Source organism: Centrocercus urophasianus, unplaced genomic scaffold (genome assembly GCF_019232065.1).
Source record: "Centrocercus urophasianus isolate 14NV4802_14NV808 unplaced genomic scaffold, USGS_Curo_1.0 seq_11, whole genome shotgun sequence".
NCBI lineage: Eukaryota > Metazoa > Chordata > Aves > Galliformes > Phasianidae > Centrocercus > Centrocercus urophasianus.
The window spans coordinates 2,547,891-2,569,890 of NW_024884253.1; the positions used below are offsets into that span (position 1 = coordinate 2,547,891).

The following is a 22,000-nucleotide window of genomic DNA, read 5'->3' on the forward strand; positions in this document are numbered from 1 at the left end:
ATCCACAGCAGGATGAGCACATGCCTCGCCAAGTGAGATTCCACAGATCCTGTAGGAGAATTAAGAGCCAGGGCGAGGTTTCTACGTCAGGTACAGCTCCAGGACTCTGTTGGCTTTGAATGGTTCCAGGTCAAGTTATTTGGCATTCATCTGGTAACCCAGACACTTCACCATGAATGTTAAGAATGACAGAATATCCCAAGCTGGAAGGGATCCACCAAGAAAATTGAGTCCAACTCCTCTACACAGGTCCACCCAATAAATGGGATAATAATAAATATAATAAATAAATAAAAACCCAGACCATAAAATGAAGATGGACAAATTCCTTTCCCCCAGTCAGCATTCAGCAGCACATTTTGCAAACCTTTCCCACTTACCCTGACCAAAATAAATGAAGCACTCTTTTTTATTGTGTTGTTGTTGTTGTTGTTTTCACATGAGACCAAGCAAGAAACTCCTCCAAGGCACAGAGACATTTCTGAGCTCCATTTTTCTCACCCTTTTCCAGTTGCTGTTTCCATCAGCCTGGGGCACAACCTGTCCCTTCCATACCGATAGTATCGTGCCCTTAGGACCTGTCTGCTCTCCCAGGTAGAGCCTGTTACACAGAATAGTCCCTTCCGTAGGGGTGGCTAAGTCTGGATGCTTGGGTGTGAGATAGAAAGTAGGTGCTGCTGCTTATCGTACAAGGAAAATTATGCAAGCTTGTCCTTTCATAAGGAAAAAGCTATTTTGATAGGTTGGTAACTTCAGGCAGTGAGAAGGGCTCTTGCAGCATGTACCAAGTTTTCCAATTGCCAGATTAAGTGGCAACCAGCTGCCCCTCAACAACTTCCTTAAATCAAAGGATTGCTTCATCATCTAGAATAAAAAAAAATGACAAAACTTGAGGACTATTGCATGTAGCATCACTAGAGAGACTGCCACCAAGCTGCAGAACTCCGATTTTCATCTATTCCTAATAGTACTTCCCTATCTCCTTTCTGATTGCTGGCTTGCTGGCGTGGGAATGCACGTGTATGTCTTAGTTTCTTAGTTGCAATCAACTTGCAGACCACCTTCAGACATGTTGGAGACCACCAGTACAGCAGGGACCACATGGCTAGAAGCCCTGCTCTGGGAGACTCATCCTGCCTTCCCTCATGTGATTAAAATACCATTCCACATTACAGTGTCTGCAAAGATTTAACCAAGTTCTCAGACCAAATGAAAAACCCCGGACTATACCATGTGCATCAGCAAGCAGGACTGAGCCTCAGCTGCATTGGATGGCAGCAAGGAGGCTATGTAGCCATCAGCAATGATCCCTGCATAGCCTCTCTCATCTCTGCCACGTGCAAATGCAACTTCATAGTGCCTGGCCCTATCTCCTTCTGTTCTGAAGCCTTCATCAGCTATTAATACCTACAGAATCTATGATGTATGCAAACAAGGTTTTGATGAGTGTGGGAAAAAGAAAGGCACTAACACATATGAGTGAACTTCAGTTTCACTCATGTGCTGAATGCAATTCAATTAGTCAGTTCCTTCAAGTGAATTCCAAGTGTTGGTCCAGCTATTAAATGACTCTTCATGAACAGGTAAATGCTCAACTTTCAGCATCTCCTGAAGGAAAAGCTCATTTAATTTAAATGAAAACAAACTAATACAATAACACCTAAATTTTAATCAGAACTTTTGCATATGTATACATATATATATATATAAAAAATATATATATTCCAGCTTCCTCAGCTCTCCTAGAAAGAAGTACTCAGCAGACACTGCACAGCAAGATAGAGAAACCCAGGTTGTACATAACACAGGTGAATATGATGTCTGTCTACTAACTGGAAGCCTCATCCAGATGAGCAAATCCCAGTGGAACACCATGTCTTAACTGCTCCACCAAAGGAGTAGAAAAGGACCTTGTGTACTTGATGGAGAACTTGTTCACTTCAAACAATTAGTAGATGAGAAGGAGCAATCGGTGTTGAAACATTCAGACTGACATATCAGTAATCCATGTTTCACATCCTATGCTGGAGGAGTTGTTTCTCCTGTAGCCTTTTCTAACTGGAATTATCATTTTTCTGCTGCTTTCCTCCAACACAGCAGCTATGAGAAGCATTCTCTGCAAGTGACAAAAGAGAGCAATTTTTTCCATCATTTCTGTGTGTTACAGTGCCCTGATTCAAAGAAAGCTTTTGCATTCAGCTGAAATGGAAATGACAGAAGGACCACGGAAAAAATGATTACAGAAACTCAGACAAAGCAGGTGCATGGGTGCTGTTACCATCCTTTTGGTAAACATGGTGGTTGCACAGACTTGATATGAGCAGGTGTTCAAGCTGTAATACAAGCACTGCCACAAGCACACATTAAAACACAGCCAGGCTTTCCACTAACTCTAAGGCAAATACAGTCCTCTGGGATTAGCATCCACACAGAGGTTACAATCCTCCCACATTGCTTTTCAGTGCATTATGCTGGAAACTGTGTTCAAGGATGCTAACGTTCACAGGAGATTGTCAATATTTCTGCTGCAAATCCATTCAAATTCAGGAAATTACAGCTAACGTGAAGCCTATTTGATCCTCTTAAGGCAGTGACCTGATTGCAGAAACATTTCTCAGACTGTTTTTCTAAAATATGGAGAAGTAAGTGGGCTGAAGATGAATACAGACTTGCCAAGAGAGCTAAAGGTGTTCCTCATATCAATTTTTAATACCTCCATTTCCCCTTCAGCTTAGAGAGGACAAATGCTCACCCACTAAGGAGCAGAAGCAAAACCCAATCCTTTGCCCAAGGAGGTTGTGGATGCCCTGGAAGCATTCAAGTCCAGGCTGGAATTGGCTCTGGGCAGCCTGGTCTGGTGATTGGTCACCCTGCACATAGCAGAAGGGTTGAAACTAGAAGATCATTGTGGTCCTTTTCAACCCAGGCCATTCTATGATTTTATGAAAACTGGTATGAATTTTTACCCTCGGCCAAGAAGCTCATGCCCAGCAACACTTCAGCCTCTTCCATGAAAGAAAGATCAAACTTTGACATTTGAGGGCACTTCTGAGATGTGCGGGAGGCTCATGCTGCTGCCCCTTCTTCTTCTGCCAGCACTCTCAAGCTGAGATTGCACTTGAGTGCTTGAATCTGCCATGTGACATTTCAAATGGTAAGTAAAGAACAGCCTGCCAAACAGCGCTCTCAGGTTCTCGACTAAATAAAAACAGATTACTGGCATTTGCTGCATTTGAAAGGAAGGCAAGCAGGCAGATCATATTCACAAACACTAAAACAAACACATTCCCTTGGAGCCAAATGCAGTTCCCCCATCATGCCTGGGAAACCCCATGGAAGGAAAAAGGGTCATGCTGTTTCAGCAAGAAAGGATTTCACCAAAAATACCCAAGTAAAGCAGCTGCAAAGTTGTTTTTCTTTGTGCTGGATTTTTTGTTTGTTTGTTTCAGTTTTTGTTCTGTTTTGTTTTGTTTTAAAAAGAAAGCATTCACAAGTGGGTTTCTCGGTCATCAGCATTAGCAGGAGTGCTGTGATCCCAGCACTGCCAAAAGACACGCTTCGAGTATTTTGCTAAAAAAGTTGATGTGAATAACAGATGATTTTCTCACTTAGAAAATAAAACCCAAATGTCGATAGCAAAGGAAATAACAGTTTTGTTTCTGTTTTCAGCGAGGTTGTATTATAAGGTGTGAATTTGCTGGTGTCTCATCAAGGTTAAGCTCATACTATGCCTCTCCCATGCGAGGGGAAGGAAAGAGCTGGGTGTGCTGATGGATATCCCTTTTATCCAGCTGCCTACTTGCCAAAACCTAACATCCTCTGAAATTCATCAACAGGTTCCAAAGTTTCAGCAAAGGAACCATTCTGTATACTTATCCATATACACTGCAGTCACGTAAGACTCACTGCAGCAAGCAAGCTTGGGAAAACTAACTTTTATTACTGATTTTTTTGTGTGTGATGCATTAAGAAATCCTGAACCATCTCTTTTCACTTTTTCTTCTGGAAACACTCAGCATGCCAGATGAGACATTTTCAGGTTTTGCTTGGAGAACTTGCAGGTTGGCCCTGCTGATCCTTTTAACGCAACGTGCTCTTAGGAATGGAAAGCTGCTGGACAGTTCTGCTTTCTGGGTATCTGAGTACAACTTCTGAGAACTAACTGCCTGTCTGTCAGCCCTCCCAAAGAGGCCTACCATACCAGGTGTATGGCCTCCCATGACACCAAGCCTCCTCCACTCGAACCTTCTTCCCCTTAGCTATCCCCGCCCCCAACAGCATAGCCACGCCCCTTTCGTAGCCACGCCCCTTTCGTAGCCACGCCCCTTTCGTAAAAGCCCCTCTAAATCTCTCCTCCTCCGCTTGCTCCCCATTGGCTCTCCCTCTGCCACGTGACTCCAAGCGGGGGTGAGGCTCTTTGGGGGCGGAGCCTGCGGCGCGCGCGCGCGGCTCAGGACCAGCGGGAGAAGGAGCGGCGGCGAAGCGATACCGGTGGCGGCTGCATGTGCGGGTGCGGAGCGGAGTGGGCGGCGCGGGGCCGAGCGGGGCGGCGCGGCCGGAGCTGGAACCGGGCGAGCAATAGGTCGGTACGCACCGAGAAACGACGGGAATTGGGGAGGGGGGGATGGAGGTGGCCGGGCACGTGGGGCCGCCCGCGCAACCATGCCGGAGGGGGGGGGGGGGGGGGCAACGGACCGCGTGTTGCGGTCGCTCCACGCTGAGCGGGGCCGTGCTCAGCGCGATCGTGGCAGGGGAAGCGCTCAGCGGGGCGATGTCGCCCGCACGGCGCAGTCGTGGCAGGGGGAGGCCGCCCGCGGGGCGATCGCTACGAGCGGGGGCGGCCACGCACGGACGCAGCGCTCCGCTGTCACGGCGGGGGGTGGGCGCTGCGTTCTGCGGTGCGTCCGGAAATGGTGCCGGGGGGTTTGCGTGGTGCTTTGCGGCACGAGGTGGGGGGGGGGCTGGATCGAGCATGGAGTGGCACGGTGCGGTTACCTCGGGAAGGGGGGGCAGAGGGAGGTCGGGGACAGCGTTGCGTTGTGGAGTAACCGTGGAGGGTGTAAGGGGAGCCCTGCGTGGTGTTTCGCGGGGAGTTAAAGGGGAGTCTTGCGTTGTGCAGTAAGCACTGGGGGGTCATGCACGGTTTTTGACCGTGAGGGGAGGTAGTTGCACGGTGCAGTAACCGTGGGTGTGGTGCGAAAGGGGGGGGTCGTGCGTGCATTTCACGGTGCAGTAATCCTAAGGGAGGAATAGCACAGCCTTGCACAGTGCAGTAATCACCGGAGGGGTGCAAGGGATCGAGCACAGCATTTCAGGGTGCAGTAACCCTGGGGGGTAAAGCGGATGATGTGCTGCAGTGCACGGTGTAGCAGTGATGACGAGTACAAGGGGGTCATGTGTGACTTTGCAGTAGCCATGGGGGCTGCAGTGGGGGTCGTGTATGATATTACAGGGTGCAGTGGCACTGCTGGGGGATAGAGAGGATCATGCACTGAGTAGTGATCATGAAAGCAGCTGGGGTTTCATGTACGATGCTATATCAGTGCAGCAGCCCCAAGGAGGCCACGTGCAAGGTTGCAGACTACAGCCATCGTAATGAGGCTGTGCGTGGTGCTGTGCACCAGCAAGGCAGCTCCACACAGAACTCGATGTTGCAAGGGACAAGTATACACTCCCTTGCAAGTCCTGATTTTGGCTCTTTGCATAAAACAGCATCCATTGGATTGGATGCGTGGGGTTGCAGTACCTTTCTCCACCCTACATAAGGTGGATAAGTGACTGGGATTGCTAATAGCAGCAATGAGCTGGAATCTGGCACGTTGGCGCTGCTGCCAGTTTCTAGTTAATTCGGTTGCTGCTTCGTCTTCCTGCTCACAGGAGCTGAAACATAAATGGGGCATCTGGAGCTGTCAGGTTGGCTCTTTGTGCAAGCCCAGTATCCTTCATGCTGAAGGAGGATCAGCAACCAAGCAGCGCCTTAAAGAAGTCCTGTTATTTATTGTTAGCAATGGGGAAGGAGTATTTTGGGTAAAGGTGTAGTGGATGGTAGATACGGATCTCCCTACCCAGTGTTTGTATTCTGCAGTTACAATATTTCGTAATGTTGGGGGTCTGCGTTGCTAACAGTGCACGATGAAAGGCTGCAAGTGGATTTAAAGTTGGGGGAGCCGCACACCCACCAGCATTCAGCACTGATACTTGTGTACAGCCGGGAGGTTAATCTTGTGTTATCAGTAGGCTTCAGAGTTAACCATCCAGGTGCATGCAAAGGGTGTTGCAACATCAGCAAACCTGCATTTTGGGGATGTCAGGTCCTAGTAGTCGCCATCAGATTTGGCACTTGGGCAGGTGAAGGAAGTGACTTTTACCCTTTGGTGAATTCTTTGCACTGGAATCTGCTCCCTCTGGAAGGTGGTACTTGTGTTTGCACGAGGCTGAAAATAGTTGTGTCACTAGAGCCCTGTTGGCTCTGCTTGCAAAAGCTGAAACCTTCTGTAGGACCACAGAGTGGTTGGGTTTGGAAGGGACCTTAAGAGGTTATCTGGTGTAACCCCCTTCTTTCATTAATGCTCTTTTAGTTTCATTTTTATGTGTATCTTGATAACTGGAAATTACACACTGGTTTCCAGGCAGTTCCTGATCATAGAGCCAGTAAGATTGGACAGGACCATTAAGATCATATCCAGCTCTCTGCCCTTCACCACCGTGCTCACTCACAGAATCATTAATATCACTGAGATCATACAATGCAACTCAACCTATCACCATCATGCCCACTAGCCCAGGTTCCTCAGTGCCACATCTGTCTGATAAGCAGCATCCTCTAGGATCAGTCAGCAAAGTACATTTCTTTGATTTGAAAGTACAAGTGCTTATAAAAACATTGAGGGGGGAAAAAAAAAACACCACTACACATTTAGCCCCATTTCCAGCTTAAACATCCCCTGCAGATGATGGGAATCAGTACCTTGAGGTCTAGCAACACTTGATATCAAAATAGCCAGCAGTAAACATTGGCTGCTATCAATAACTTTAATTACGGTTTGGGTTTTGTCTTAAATAGCTGCACGCTGTCACACTATAGGGAAATCCAAGGTTAGAATCGGGATGGATGTGTTTTTATAGCCTAAGTGAAAAAAATAGGATTTCTTCCCCTATTTTTTCCTACATTCTGCTGTTGTGGAAGAAAGCAACCAATTCTGGGGCTGGAAGCACGGGGTTTCTGTGCACTGCATGAGGCCGTACTACCTTTGGGACATCCTCATCTGCATCCTGAATGGGAACAATAAGTTCACTGCTTAAATGCTTATTTTTTTTCTAATTTTATCCCCAGTGGATGGAGGCGAGCAGCACCCGTCGCTCCACTGCAGTCCCATTTTTATGTGGTTACACCACTTTGCGAACATGAGAAGGGCCTGGATTCCTATGGCAAGGAGCCCTTAAAATTTCAACAGCCCTACCTATAAATCTATAAATATATTCAGCGTGAAAGGCAATCTGCCTTAAAAAAAAAAAAAAAAAATATGTATATGCACAACTCATGCTCTTTTTTTAGTCCAACTGCATCTGCCTGACTTGAGTGCAATGCAATGCAGTGCGTCTCCAGAGCGGAGCGCTGATTTATATGGACAAAAAGTCATCATTGCGGAGTGAAAGACTGGGATTTGTCAGCGGGGTGGGAGGCAGGGGGCAGCTTTTGCAGAGGGACTTTTGCTGATGGTTTGGTGCTGGTGGAGGTGCGGCACTGGTGGGTGGTGATGCACTCGGAGCCCTTTGGGTGCGGAATGATGCATTGGGTGAAAATTAAAAATAATAATAATAATGCAGGTATATCCATCTCTCCAAGCAGGAGCTGGGTGTTGTCCCTGTGTCTCTGGCGCACGGGGTCACCTTGCAGAGTAAAAGCCGGGGACTGCCAGCCGGGTGGGGAAGTGCTGCATGTGCACTTCTCGGGGCTGCTCGGGAGCTGCAGACAGCTCCTCACGTGACCGTCTGCATTTCAGATGATCACTGGACCACTTTGCCAGCAGCCTCCTGCAGCTCATCGGCTGCAAGAGAGCTTCTTTCTTCCTTCCCCTCCCTTCCCCCCCTCCATCCACCCCAAATGCCTGATTTCCAAACAGGAGGGACGGACGGCTGTGACGGAGGCTGGCTGCAGCTGCACACAGTTCTGCATCCAAATGGTTTCCTGGAAGGCGAGAGTTGTTTTATCTTAAAAAATAATTTTTCCCCTCTTGTCTCCTTGCTGTTTGAATGTCAGGTTTCGTTTCCCATGACATGGGTGGGGGGAAGGAAGGGTCAAATGCCTTTCATGCGTGGATCTCCCTGCTGTGTTATCACGCCCAATCAATGGCAAATGTGTCCCCTCTCATCTCTGCGATAGTTCCTGGCGATTTCCTCTTTACGTCACTGCTGTTAATAAGATGTTTAACTTGGGAACTGGCAGCACTGCCGCGTTATCGTGTTGCAGAGGGGAGGGGATCAAGTGCCCAGGCAGCCCGGTGGTGGGGAAGAACAGATCGAGGCAGTCTTTGGGGTGAGGGAGAGCTGGGTGGGGAGCTCTTTACCTTCCCTACATCTCATATTTTTAATTATTGCTATTTTTCCTTTAAGTACTCAGGGAAGCAATTCAATCCCTACACCTGCTGCATTGCTGGAGTCAAGAACTTGAGTGCATTCATCTCCCTCATGAGGGATGTGGTTCATTGGGCACGGAATCATACACCCATTACAGTTGGGAAGACCACAAAGATCATCTAGTCCAACCGTCAACCCATCCCCACTATACCCACTAAACTATGCCCCTTGGTGCCACATCCACCCTTTTCTTGAGCACCACCAGGGATGGTGATTCCACCACTTCCCCAGGCAGCCTATTTCATGATGCACAGTGATGCTGGGTTGACCATTGGACTAAGTGATCTTAGTGGTCTTTTCCAACCTTGATACTTCTACAGCTTTTAAGTGGTTTGTATCTAATTGCCTGAATATAAACCCCTCCAGAGGGGCCAGAGCCATCCCCAGCTCCCAGCTTGGATTTGGGAGTACTCTGCACGTTGGTGTTGGATGATAGAGTTAAAGCGTCTCTGTAGATGTGTCTGGACAGAAATAACTTCCCTCCTGGCTGTGGTTTGCAGGGCCAGCTTGTGTTGGGAGCGGGTGAGTTGGTCAATAAGTGCTTCCAGTGGCACCCTTGGGACTTCTGCACCAAAATGGAAACACTGGCGTCCTTCAGCCCTTCTCTCCTTGCCACGCCATTTCCTTTCCTGCTCTGACCTGCTGCTCAAACCCTCTTGTTTCTGCTGTGTTTTTCCATAACTCTTTCGAGCATGACAGCAGTAAGAGGAAAGCCAGCACGGGGCCATGGTGCTGATGCTATCAGCCTCCATTGCCTTTGGCTTTTTGGGATGTGGCAGCTGCAAATGGATTTGTGCTCAGCATTGCTTGCACATAGCTCAGCCCTGCCACTTTGGGGTTTGAGGGTGCTTCACACATCTGAAGACCCACCCCAAATGCCTGCACTGCTTATCATAGACTGGCTTAAGTTGGAAGGACCCCATCCAACATGGCCTTGAGTGCATCCAGGGATGGGGCATCCACAACTTCTAGCTCTAGTTAGGGGTTTTGACAAATAAAAGCTTAATTCCTCCACAGGACTGCTCTCAGCGAGTTCTTCTCCCAGTCTGTATGTGTATCTGGGATTCCACAACCAAAGTACTGCACCTTGCACTTGGCTTTGTTAATCCTCTTTATGTTCATGTATGCCCATTTTCAAGCCTATCCAGATCCCTCTGAACAGGCATCCTTCTGTGGTGTCAACCGTACTGCTCAGCTTTGTGTCATCAGAAAATTTGCTGAGGGTGCATTTGTTGCCATAATCTATGTCATTGACAAAGATGGTAAAGAGTACTGGTCCCAAGACAGATCCCTGTGAGATGCTGCTCATCACCGGCCTCCTCCTGGACACAGGGTCTCTGACCTCTTCAGAGTTCCTTCTGGTCACCCTAATGGGTTAATTGAGATGTCCCAGTGCTGGTATTGAGTTGAGAAGGTTCCCATAGCCTGGAATGAGGAATGGGGCAAATTATGGGGCAGTAAGATTTGGCAAGAACAACCTCAGCTCCAGTGGTAGCATCTCCTAGGGCTTCCAGTGTTGAAGCAGGACCTAGCACTAGCTCAGGCTTCCTACCAGTGATTTTGCACAGAAATCTATTTTATTATTATTTCTTAGGAAGAACAAGATGTTTCCTGGCAAATAGCTGGAGGAAGACCATGTGATGAGTTTTGGGGTTGAGGGTGCATGAAGAGCAGGTCTCATCTGGCTTGGACAGGTTGCAGTCTCAAAGCTCTGCTTTCAATCCAAGAAAGCAACGTGGATGCAGTTTTCAGCTCACTTAGACTTAAAGAAACTTTTGCATCCAAGCTATGCAAGCTCACCTTTAATTGCTGGATACAGGAGTTAGTTTTTCTTGCTTCTGCCATGCAAAGCAGCCCTTCCCATGCAGGAACAAGGGAAAATTCAGATGAGAGTCAGGGCGATCCCGACTCAGCACATGTCCCCAATCTGGGCAGCCACCAGGGGCCCCTTTATGTGAACAGGGTCAGCAGCTGGGAAATTGCAGAGCAAAGTGCCTCCATGGTAATTCCCAGCTGCCATTAAAGCGGCTTTAAAATAAATTCCCTCTGAGAGCAATTCCAAGTATTTGAGGTTTTGAACTTTTCCGGAGAGGACTTTGGGAGCTGCTGTGCTGCACCCTGGCACTGCAGGGAAGGGAGTCAGGGGAATTGGTTTGATCATCTCAGCCTCTAGAAAATGCTTTTTAATGTATGTGCCATTATTTATAATGTATATACTTGTCATTTACATGTATACATAGTGATTTTTGTTTAGCAGTTGCATGTGCAATGCAACAAAGTGCTGCTGGAAGCATGGTTTGCATTAAACTTGGGTACTCACTGAGAATTGCAGGTGTTGCCCTTGGGGCTCGATGGCCCTCACCGTGCCACCCTACCTGTCCCCACTCGTCCCCGTGGGCTGGGTGCCCCTCTGCTGTGCATTCCTCAGCCAGCACTGCTTGGTAACGTGGGCACAACAGAAAACAAACTCTGCAGTGAGCTTTGCTCTCCCAGAGCCCCTGAAGCTTGCTTAACAAAAAAAAAAAAAAAAACCATTTTGGAGAAAGGCATTTTTTTTTTTTTTTTTTTTTTTTTTTTTTTTTTCTTTTTTTTTTTTTTCTCATGCTCATGAAAATTCTCATACCAAAGCTGTAACCTCTGCTGCCCCGATTTCATTATTTTTTAAGGTGGAGTTTGGGGGCATTTGAGGGGAGGTTTATCCAGCTTCCACATCCCCCTTTTGCACCCCATCAGTGCTGGATTGCAGCTTGTGCAGCAGGCAGAAAAATGGGGATTTTGGTCAACAAATGAAAAAATTCATCTTGTCCTCGTGTAGATGGATACCCGACATCCCCCAAATAACTGGGATGCTGGTAGCAGGGCTCTGTCCACGCTCACACTTCTACGTCCCCATAATCTTTGCCTTGTGCATGTGTGCTCAGAGCTGTGTGGGGATGCGCTGAGCCTGTATGGGTTCAAACCATGCTGGAAACCCAATTGCAGTGGTATTTTTCCACCTTTCACCCAGTTCAAACCAATTTTGTTCAATTCTTAGTGGATTCCTTTTTCATTCTTTCACCTAACTGTTCTTCACTCGGCAGCTTTTAAATTAATGATTGTGTTTATAGCTTATTATTATTGTGCATCAAGGTGGGAGAAATGCATCTCCTTAAAGACAGAACAGGGAAATGGGAGAAAGCTTCAGATTGCATGGGATAAGAGCTCAGTGTGTGGTCTGATGGATATGAATTGGGGATGGGAGTCCGGACCTGGCCAAGAGCAAGGACTGCACCCACTGAGCTCTCTCCTTTCTCCCTCCCAAACTAATCCCTCCAGCCCCTTAGGCTTTGTTGTTGTTGTTGTTGTTGCTCCTCTCTGAATTCCTTCTCATTTACAGGCTCGCTGCCAGCATACAACACACTATAAAAAGGGGACTTGTTCTTCAGGCTCCCCTCTGGTACAGAACATTCACATGAATAGCAACCCAAGTCGGCCCCATTCCCCCCTGCTAGTACTGAAATGTTGGTAGGGTGCTTGGAGGAGCAGGGCTGCTGTCTTAAGAGAAGCCAAGTCGAATTTCACGGAGTCCAAATCCAGTCAGCAGTTAAGCTCCCCTCCTCCTCTTGTCAGCTGGAAAAACAGAGCCATGCCTTTATTTTATTTTTTTTTATCCCTTCTCAATCCCCATGCAGTTTCCCCAAGAGAATGCATAGGCAAGCGCATTGCAGTGGATTTATAGAATCATAGAATCAAACAGTCATTTGAGTTGGAAGGGACCCTGAAAGATTATTTAGTCCAACTCCCCTGCAGTGATCAGGGGCATGTACAGCTAGAATCTGCTTTGCATCCCTTTGGGCAGGTATGACCATTAGGCAGGATTTGGGCACAGGCCCCCTGATAGCTTCTTTCTTCAAACTATGAATCCGTTTGACCACAGCAAATCATCTGAACACATGCTGCTTGTGAAGTGTTCTTGCTTTTCACTTGAATTCAGTTGTGGATGTCTTGGACCCATTTGTTCTTGTGCCTGCGTTGGCTTTTAGAATCACAGAATGGCTTGGCTTGAATGGACCTCAAAGATCATCTAGTTCCAACCACCATGCTCCAGTATTTACTGTTTCCTGCATCTGCCAGCCTGAATAATGCCAATGTTTGTGGTCCGAGTGTGGCTGGGAAAGGTTTTGCTTTTCTGGGGGGCTCTGTGCTCATTTATAGGGACGTTGAGATGTTCGTCCCTGTATGAACCACGCAGAGCTCATGCTGAGCTGCTCCTTCCTCAAAGCCTCCCCAGTACTGCACGATCTAGACCTGCAGAAGAACACTATGCCATCAGCTGATTTCATTACCATTTTTGCAGTGCAAAAAGGCTGTTTGGCAGAGATTTTTCTTAATGCAGCCTTACTAACACCGTTCCCTTTCCCTCCAGCTTGCAACCTTGGGTAGCAACACCACAGCTTGCTGCTGGCCATGCTGATCTCGTGCTAATCTCTGCCCTGGTTGTGTGAAGCGGAAGTTTCCTGTATGTGGCTGAGCCAGCTGCTTTGCTCAAAGTTGATGTTTATTTATGACATTTAAGTTCATCAGAACAAAGTGCACGTGTGTCTTTGTAGTACTGGTCCCTTCCAGGTGCATGGGGCTATCTATGACTCAAAATGATTTGGTTGAAACCCCACTGAGTGGGCTTGAGACTCTGTGCATAAAACCTTGTAAAACTCAGGTGATGATTGTGTGCCTGCTCAAATGTAAGAACTGCTGTGAGAAATCTGCTTTCACCTTAGGGGTGATAAATTCTCACTTTGGTGTCTCATTTCCCCCACTCTTTCTTTTGACTATCTTTGTCATGAGTTTTCTTGGTTTCCGTTTTGCTCTTTCCTAGGAGACTCTGTGCTCCTTCCTGGAGATGCTGAAATGCTCGTCATGGTCTGGATGCTCTCTTTGGCGGGTGAATCTTGGTACCTTTGATGCAGGGAAAGATGCTCCAGGTGTCCAACTGACCCAGTCTGTTGGACATCACCAGCCAGATCTTACACTTTCTCCAAGTTTTCGTAGAATAGAATCATAGAATGGCTTAGGCTAGAAGGAACCATTAGAGATCATTTTGTTTTCCTTTAGTTAGAAGCTGATTTCTGTGGGATTTTCATCCTTAAGCTGAACTACATCAGCGTGTGCCCATTTGCAGTAGTTTTATATTCCACTGCAGCGTTCTTCCCTAATGCCGTGTTGTCGTTAAACCACGTGTAAATTGGCATCATTGAGGAGGAGCTGGGCTCTGCGGTTATTAGCAGGATTATTCTTGGCTCTCCATTTACCAGCCAAGCTGCTCTGCTGTAATAACACAATTCCCGCCCCTCTCCGCTGTCGGGTGCCAACCTGACGCTGAGGATCAGCAGCAAATTCCCGGGAGCAAACCAGCAGAACCCATTGCTTCGCTCCACATCAAGTGGTTTTCCACCCCAAGCTTCTCTTCTCCGTGCCATGTGGTTTTGTATGTTACATCGGGCATTAAATCTCCAACCCAAATCCTTTATAAGCAGCCCGCAGGCTCCTTCGCAGCCCAGGTCTCCCATTGTGCATTGTGTCCTCCTCACTGGTTTTCCTTCGTTTTGTGGCATTGTGTTTTCTGGCCACCTAAATCACTCTCCACTGCTTCCAGCACTTGTCGTGGGTGCAGGTGAGCATTTTCTCCCTGCAGTTGCTCTTCCTCTTCTCTCCCCATTTCCTTGATTTGAAGGCAGGGGTGCATGTTTTGCAACCTTCCGCTCCTGTTGTTCATTTCTGAGAAACGAAGAGGAAGGAACCACAAGCAGCAGAGAGCCCGAGGTCTGGGGGCTGGCTGTTTGTTTGTCAAAACTAGAAGTGCTGTAGATGAGAGGAAATTCTCAGCAAAAATGTACCTCAATACATTCAGGCTTGGGCACATCAGAATTAAGGGGAGTATAAAGGACTAGTGAAGTGGCAAAGGATGGATGGAGCATGGCCACAGTAGCTGGAATGGGAGGACTTAATCGAATCATAGACTCTTTGAGTCTATCACATTCCTGGGCAGTCTGTTCCAATTCTTCACCACTCTTTCTGAGAAGAAATTTTTCCTAATATCCAATCTGAACCTCCCCTGAAACAACTTGAGGCCATTCCCTCTCATCCTGTCACTGTTACCTGGGAGAAGAGGCTGACCCCCACCTTGCCCCAACCTCCTTTCAGGGAGCTAGAGAGAGCATTGAGGTCTCCCCTAAGCCTTCTCCAGACTAAACAATCCCTATTCCCTCAGCCAATCCCCATAAGACTTGTGCTCCAGACCCATCTTTGTTGGCTGTCTTTGGACATGTTTCCTCCTGATATGGTTTTCATGGAGGTGTTACCATTGCATCTTGTTTTGCACCCTATTTTTGCAACCCCCTGATTGGCCCCATTTGCACAGTGTTTCCATGTTGGTGGCACTGTGGCATCACCTGCAGTGGGTTTGCTTGTGGTTGGCCATAAACCAGTCCCTGGGATGCCAGTGCTGGCAAGGAAACTCAGGCCAGCTGCAAGATGCTTGGGAGAGGGAATAAGATGTTGAAGCACAAGATATTCTGAGGTCCAGAAAGGATAGAAATAGGTTTTATTAAAGCATCTTGAGGGCTGCTTAGGATCTTTTCCCTTGGACATGGCAATTTACCAGATGAAAGAAAATGTCTTCAAGCAGGCATCTAGACAACTTGGAGCATCTGTTTTGCATTTTGCAGTCACGTCTGGGGCAGCAGGGAATGTTGCTCGCCATGTTTATAGCTGGGCAAGGCAGAGCAGCGTCCTTCAGGGAATACAACAGTGCTTATGAAATGGCTTCAACAGGAGTGATTTCCACATCTTGTCTCTGTTTCAGTGTGCATCATTGATAATTTTCTCAGGTGCTGATACAGAGCAGAAGCTGTATTTCTGCTCACAGGAACTGTCTTTGCACAAAGCAATGAGCATGCAGTATTCTCTTTTCTTTTTTCCCCTCCTTGCTACCGAGGACGCATGGGCATATAATTACCACCAGCTGTAATCCAGCATGACCAACTGTCTTTCTGGCAAATGCAAACACAGTAGGAGCCAAAGGCTATTGCATGCCCCAAATAAACTGATTACAGCCCCCAAGCAGTTTGCAAAGCATCCAGGATCAACTTAATGCCATTTTTCTCAAACCCAGAAGTCTTGTTTTGATGGTGTTGGCTGATACATTTGTGGTTTTTTTTTCTTGGTTTCTTTGCTAAGCCACCTGCCCATTGGCACTGGCTGCATCTCGAGGTGCACCTGCAGCTGCCAACAGCAAAACATGTGGCTGCTGTTAGTGAGCCTCCTGCAGATTGTGCTCCATTCAGGGCTTTATTGCTAAAATTATTCCTGGCTTTAACTGAAACCAGGGGTGGGCAAAGGCATGTTGTGCTGGCTGGCATGTGACTTTGTCCAATGCTTCGACCGACGGATGGAGGGATGGGGACACCAGGCATCATACAAGGAGCCTGGAGGAGCCATCCTGGAGGATCTCAAGGGCCAATAAGATAATGAAGAGCCTGGAGCATTTCCTTTACAAGGAAAGGCTGAGACACCTGCGACTGTTCAACTGGAGGAGACGGATGCTTATCAGTATGTAATGGGCAAGAGTCAATTGGAGCGAGCCAGATTCATGTCAGGTATGACAGGACAAGTGGTAGTAGGCACAAAGTGAAACACAGAAAGTACCATATGAACAAGGGGAACTCCAGCCTACTCTATGGAACCTGCTTTAGCAAGGGGATAGGATTAGATGTGGTCCCAGAGGTCCCTTCCAACCCCTATGACTGATTCTGTGATCCCGCTGTGCTTCTCCTCCAGCTCTTGCTTTCAGCTGAGATTTACAGTGAAACCCAAATGATTTAACTTTCTAGCCCTGAGCTAACACAGCTTGAAGTGAAGCAAATGCATGACCTGACCCAAATCTCAGGAACAGGTAAGTATTGCATCACACAGAGCTGGCTGCCTCCTTTGCCCCACTCTGAGAAACTTTGCTTTTTTGTCACCCTCCCCAGTTGCTTTTGACAGAGAAGAATGTACTACAGAATCATCAAGGTTGGAAAAGACCACTAAGATCATCTAATCCAACTGTCAATAGCCCAACCAGCAGTTGGGCTCAGCTTTACAGCTTTACTAACCAGTGGTGTTTGTTGTCACCCAGATGGAGAGGAACTGCTGCTCTTACTTTACGCTGGTGCAAATTATCACTGCTTTGCAACAATCTGAAATGTTGCAGCTCAAACCCAGCTCTGTTCCAAGCTCTGTTTCAAGCAGAAGGTTTGGGGAAGGTAGGGAGGAGATAAATGGTGGGAAAAGCTTTGCCGGTGTCACACAGTTTAATGATTACAGAATCATAGAGCCATTAGGGTTGGAAAGACCAATAAGATCCAACTATCAACCCATGCCTGTGACCACTGTAGACCATTTCACTCTGTGTGACATCTTTTCTTAATGCCTCCAGGGATGGGTGTCAGCATTTGTAATGTGACAGGCATCCATCCTGCGCCCCTCCTCTCTCCCCCTCACTCCCCCCGGTTCTGACTGCCAGCATCCCCATACTGCTGCCAGCAAGGAGTAATTGGGTTTCACAACCTTTCCAGGCTCCCACAAGATTACTGGAGGGAGAGGAATGTGCCAGAGAAAATATCCCAACTGCTGTTAAAAGGCATGACTTTCTCTACTCCTTCCCTCCCTATGTCACCCTGGGGTGCCTTTGCCCTCCTGGCCTCCCCTTCATGTGCAAATAATTGCAGATGTGATAAGCAGGAGCTGTATGGCTTTCCTATGAAAGAGCTTGTTGCTTTTCCTCACCGTGCTCCTGGGACAGAACTCAGCCACTTGATATCTGAACAATAAATCTCATGGCTGTCCAGGACACACCCTTTGCACAAGGCAGTAATGCCTCTTAAATAATGAGCCTGCCAGATTCTTTTTCTGTCTGGGTGAAGAGTGTGCCAGCCAGCTGTAGTAAGTTGTTTTCCAGGAGGGTCCAGGTAGCACGGGAGTCTCAATCAAATCTATTTCACCCAACTCTTTGAGTCCCTGAATTTATTTCTCAGTGCTTGGAGATGAAACCTCAGATGAAGGAATCACCCTACACATCTTGGGAAATAAAATCATTGCATCATTAAGGTTGGAAAAGACCACTAATATAATCTAGTTCAATTCTCAACACATCCCCACCATGTCCACTAACCATGTCTCTCAGTTGGGTGCTGGGCAGGAAGGTTGGGAAATCTCCCTCCTTGCTCCTCCTGCTCCTAGAAAGTATGAAATCCTTGTGAGGCCAGGTTAATTTAAGCCATTTGGATCCATTCTTTGTTTCCAATGATGCCATGAAGTGAGAGCATCACTTAAAGAGATATGGTCCTGGGTGGTGGGGATGGTGGTTGGTTTGCTATTGAATTATCTCTTCTTGGTTGAGGTGACACTAGGAATGCTGAAAGTGGGAATAACTGATGTTCTTTGCTGCTCTTTTCTGGGGGCACCATGACCCCAGTCATGTTTTACCTCTAGCAAGAAGAGCTCCTACAAATTCTCTGCAGAAGATCTCACTGCATTTGACACACGAGGGATGGTGTCTTTGCAGAGCACTTGCCTTGGTTTCTCTCCCAGGCTAATTACAAGCCTCTTGGACTCTTTCAGGCGGCTTTGGCAGGTGCTCTGCTTTTCTAGCTCCAACACCGGGGAGCTCCGGCCACAGCTGTCAAGTCTTTCCCCAGCTATTAGAAAGTGTCTTCCGTTGCTGGAATCTGGGAAGTGAAAGGGACCTACACAAATAAACTTCTCAAGGGCAGGGAGTCAAAATATCCCTGGGCATGTTTGGTGGAAAAAAGTTAACCAGATTGAAGCCTTGGACTTACTGCTGACTTGCTGCTGACCCAATCTTGTTGACAAAATACGGTGTTACTAATTGGAGTTGCAGGCAAATAGCCTGAGAATATTTAGCAGAGGTTTGCCCATCTCAGTGGCTGAGACCTCCCTGGGCAGCGTCATGAGAGCAGATCATGCTCTTTGGAGAGCTCTGCAGAAAGCTGAATGAAATCTCTTCAGGATGTGTTTGCTTGCCAAGCTGCCTTGAAAGCCAAGGCTACTGTGCAATGCTCAGATGGAGAGGATGCTGCAGCAAACCATGCTTTCTTGCTCTCTCTCTGGTCTTCTTCCAGCCACAAACTTCATTTTTCAAGAACATAATGCCTTTGGGCATGTAGCTAGGGCCTTGGCCAATGCTCTGGGTTTGGGTTTTATTGTTAAGGATAATGTGTGGAGGGGTCTCAGCTTCCCACAATGGCCTTGGGAGCATGGAGGTTCATGAATAGTGGAGCTACAGCAGGAGGAAACCTAAATCCAGATTTCTTTTCTCAAATTTAGTCCTACCCATAGCATCATCACCTGGGCAGGAGCAAGAGCTTCACTATGAAGTGAAGCACATGGTCCTAAACCTCACCCCAATTAGAACTGCATGGTTTTGGAGATGCTCACCATCCTGTTCCACCAGCTAGATGATTAATTTTGTATCACAGCAAAGCAATTGTGACTCTTTTGGGTGCATTCACAGCATTTCATCTGTAGAGCAGGAGCCGTCTGTTCCTGTAGTGCCTGGCAAGTTGATTCACAGGATCTCACGGCAGCGAACATCCCATCTGCTTGCTTCCCTCGGCTCGAAAAGCAAGCAGAAAGCAGTGCTGGCGCTGGCCCAGAACAGAAGCTATGGGATTCCTCCTCAACAGCGTGACAGCAAATGCTTGTCTCACACAGGGCTAGTGCTGGGAGGCTCTCGCCTGCTGAGCCAGCAGCAAAGCCCATCCTGTTTCAGGAAGAACTTGCCTTGGGCTGCCAGAATTCCTGCACCTAAGTGACTAAGTGTGCTGGAAAGCACCTTTGGTACATGCCAGGGTGGTGGAAATAGGGCTGCCAGTTAACAAATGTGCTCATGCACATGCTACCATGCTTTGAAGAGGTGGGTAGTACCTGACAGAGGGGCTGTGCACTCCCCTCAATCTCCTTGAAAGGCTGAGATCATCTCCAAGGTAAGCTCACGCACATTTAGATAGTGCCCCATATGGATGAAGTGTGCTCCTCAAGGTCCCTGGAGTCTCACAGCTGAAACCCCCTTGCTTGGAATATGCAGGTTTTTTGTTTTTGTTTCTTAATTCAAGTTATGCTGTGCTAACGAGCAAGTGGGAGCAAGATGCCTGATCATTCCTCTTGTGCAGCCTCCTGGCATGGTCTTGCCCACGGTGAGACCACTGCAGGAATGCGGAGCAGCCCAGCAGTTCTCCGCAGAGCAATGATGGCAAACAGCCCACATTGCACAAGTGGGGTTTTCCCATCAGACTCTCCAACGGCTATAAATAACAGGAAACACTTTGTCATCTCTGCTCTGGAGAAGGTCATGAGCTGGATTCTGTGGTCTTTGGAGTTGTAATGAGGATGGAGATGTCTGCAGAAGTCTCATGGGACAGCCTGCTTGGGGCCTTTGATTCCCTGGATGAAGAAGTCTTGAGCACCAGCCTTTGACAAAGATGCTTTAGCCACCCTAGTGAGATTAATTTATTCTTTTCCTCATTCAAAGAATCACAGAATGGATTGGGTTGGAAGGAACCCTAAAGATCATCCAGTTCCAACTCCCTGCTGCGGACAGGGTTGCCACCAGCTAGATCAGACTGTCCATCGAGGAAGCCAGTTCCTCCTGAGTCATCCCTGAGTCTGATGGACAAATCCTTTGACTCCTAGGTACCTATATCCTCAAAATGGCATTTGTCTTAGGCATGTCTTGCGGAGAGCACTGTCTATAAATGCATGGATGCCACAGTAAGGCTTCTATCAAAGCTCTGCTTTTTCCCAGTTGTCATTCTCTCTATGCTCGTGGATAGTACTTTGGTTAACGTTAGGGATGTGTCCTACATTCCTTCTGAAGGGATGGAGAGAGGCTTCCAGAATTTGTTTTGCTCCACAGATGGGAAATGACCTTTCTCTGTATATTACTTAGAGAAGGAATAAAATGCAAAAACAGTGTTTGTCCAGGTCTAGCTCCTGTGGAATCAAGTCACACACACATTTTCTAGCTAGCAATAGTGATGGATCTCTTTTTGGGCTGTATTATTTCCCATTGGGCATCCCCGGCTTCTCTCCTCATGCTTCTCTCTGCACACTCCGAGAGTTTGCTGAGACATCTCAGCAGCTTTCTCTGTTTGTGGATTGCTGGGTGGAGAGCTGTGCAGGGAGGAGGCAGACGTCTGCTGCCGCTCCCTTTTCCCCAGCAGCTGCAGGAATGCTTTGATGTTTTCTCTTCCAGCCCCAAGCACCCCGGACCAGGATTAACCACCAGTCAGACCCCTCCACCACCTCCAAATAAATCTCCAGAACACAGACAAGGCCTGCTCAGAGAGGTCCTAGCATTCCCTGCTTGCAGGATAAGAGTTAAAAATAATTTCTCCCCTTGCACCTGCTCCTCCAAAGCCAAATCTGAGTTTTATTTTTACAGCTCAGATTTCCTGGTGATTGTTTCCACTGACAGATGAGGCATAGGAACAGGGAAGAATAAAAAAAATCACACGTCTCAGTGGCACAAAGAGGATAGGCAGCATGGAAAGTGCTTATGCTATGTGTGGATTGGAGGGAGCCTTTCCTCTCCTTATAACCACGTTTCAAATTGAGGTAGAAATAATAGTCCTTAGTAAAAATGCATGATTTTGCTCCATTCTGCACTTTTCTTTCAAGGGGTGAACAATTGCAAATGGAACTGGGTGTTTTTGGGGAGTGTTATTTTTGCTTGTGAGTGGTTTCCTAGGTCTGAGTTAGCATGTGCAGATCCATGAAACAGAGAAGAAAGCCTGGCTCAGCCCCAGTTAAATGGTTTCAATGAGGCTGATTTTTTTTTTTTTTAAGTGTATGTGTTTATGTTTCATAAGCTTATTTTAAAACACATATATACAAGAGCAGGCTTATTTATAAGGCAGAATAGCTTGCTGTGTCCTTACCTGACTGGAGTGTCAAGGAAGCAGCTTTTTTTTTTTTACTTTTTACAAGCATAGTTTAAAATAAAATACTGTTTTGTTGCACCCCAGTGAATCTGCCCAAGAGGAGGTCAGGGCAAGGTCTTGTTTTCTGACTGTGAAAAACCCTTCTGCTTGTTTACAGAGCATCTTCTTGCCAGCCATCATTTTAGGGCAATCTGTTAATGACAGCTATAGGTAAAAAAAACTCATTTCCATCCTCTAGAGTCTTGGCATGCTTGCACTGCTCAAATCCCAAACCAACACAGCTTCCCAGAATAATGCACTTGGGTATTTTCCATCTGTAGAGCTGGATCCGCTGGGTGACCCATTCAGTTGAGGTCTTGGCAGGCTTTCTAGCTCCAAATCCC

The 22,000-nt window shown here is 47.3% G+C and overlaps 1 protein-coding gene across 1 annotated transcript in view; it reads left to right on the forward strand.

Annotated features, from left to right (window-relative positions):
• Positions 1–4,519: 4,519 nt before the first annotated feature.
• PTP4A3 (protein tyrosine phosphatase 4A3) overlaps positions 4,520–22,000 on the forward strand; it is a 43,348-nt gene continuing 25,867 nt past the window's right edge. Inside the window, exon 1 of the mRNA XM_042838259.1 lies at positions 4,520–4,582. The gene's annotated coding sequence lies outside the window, so the exon portion shown is untranslated. The remainder of the gene's footprint in view (positions 4,583–22,000) is intronic.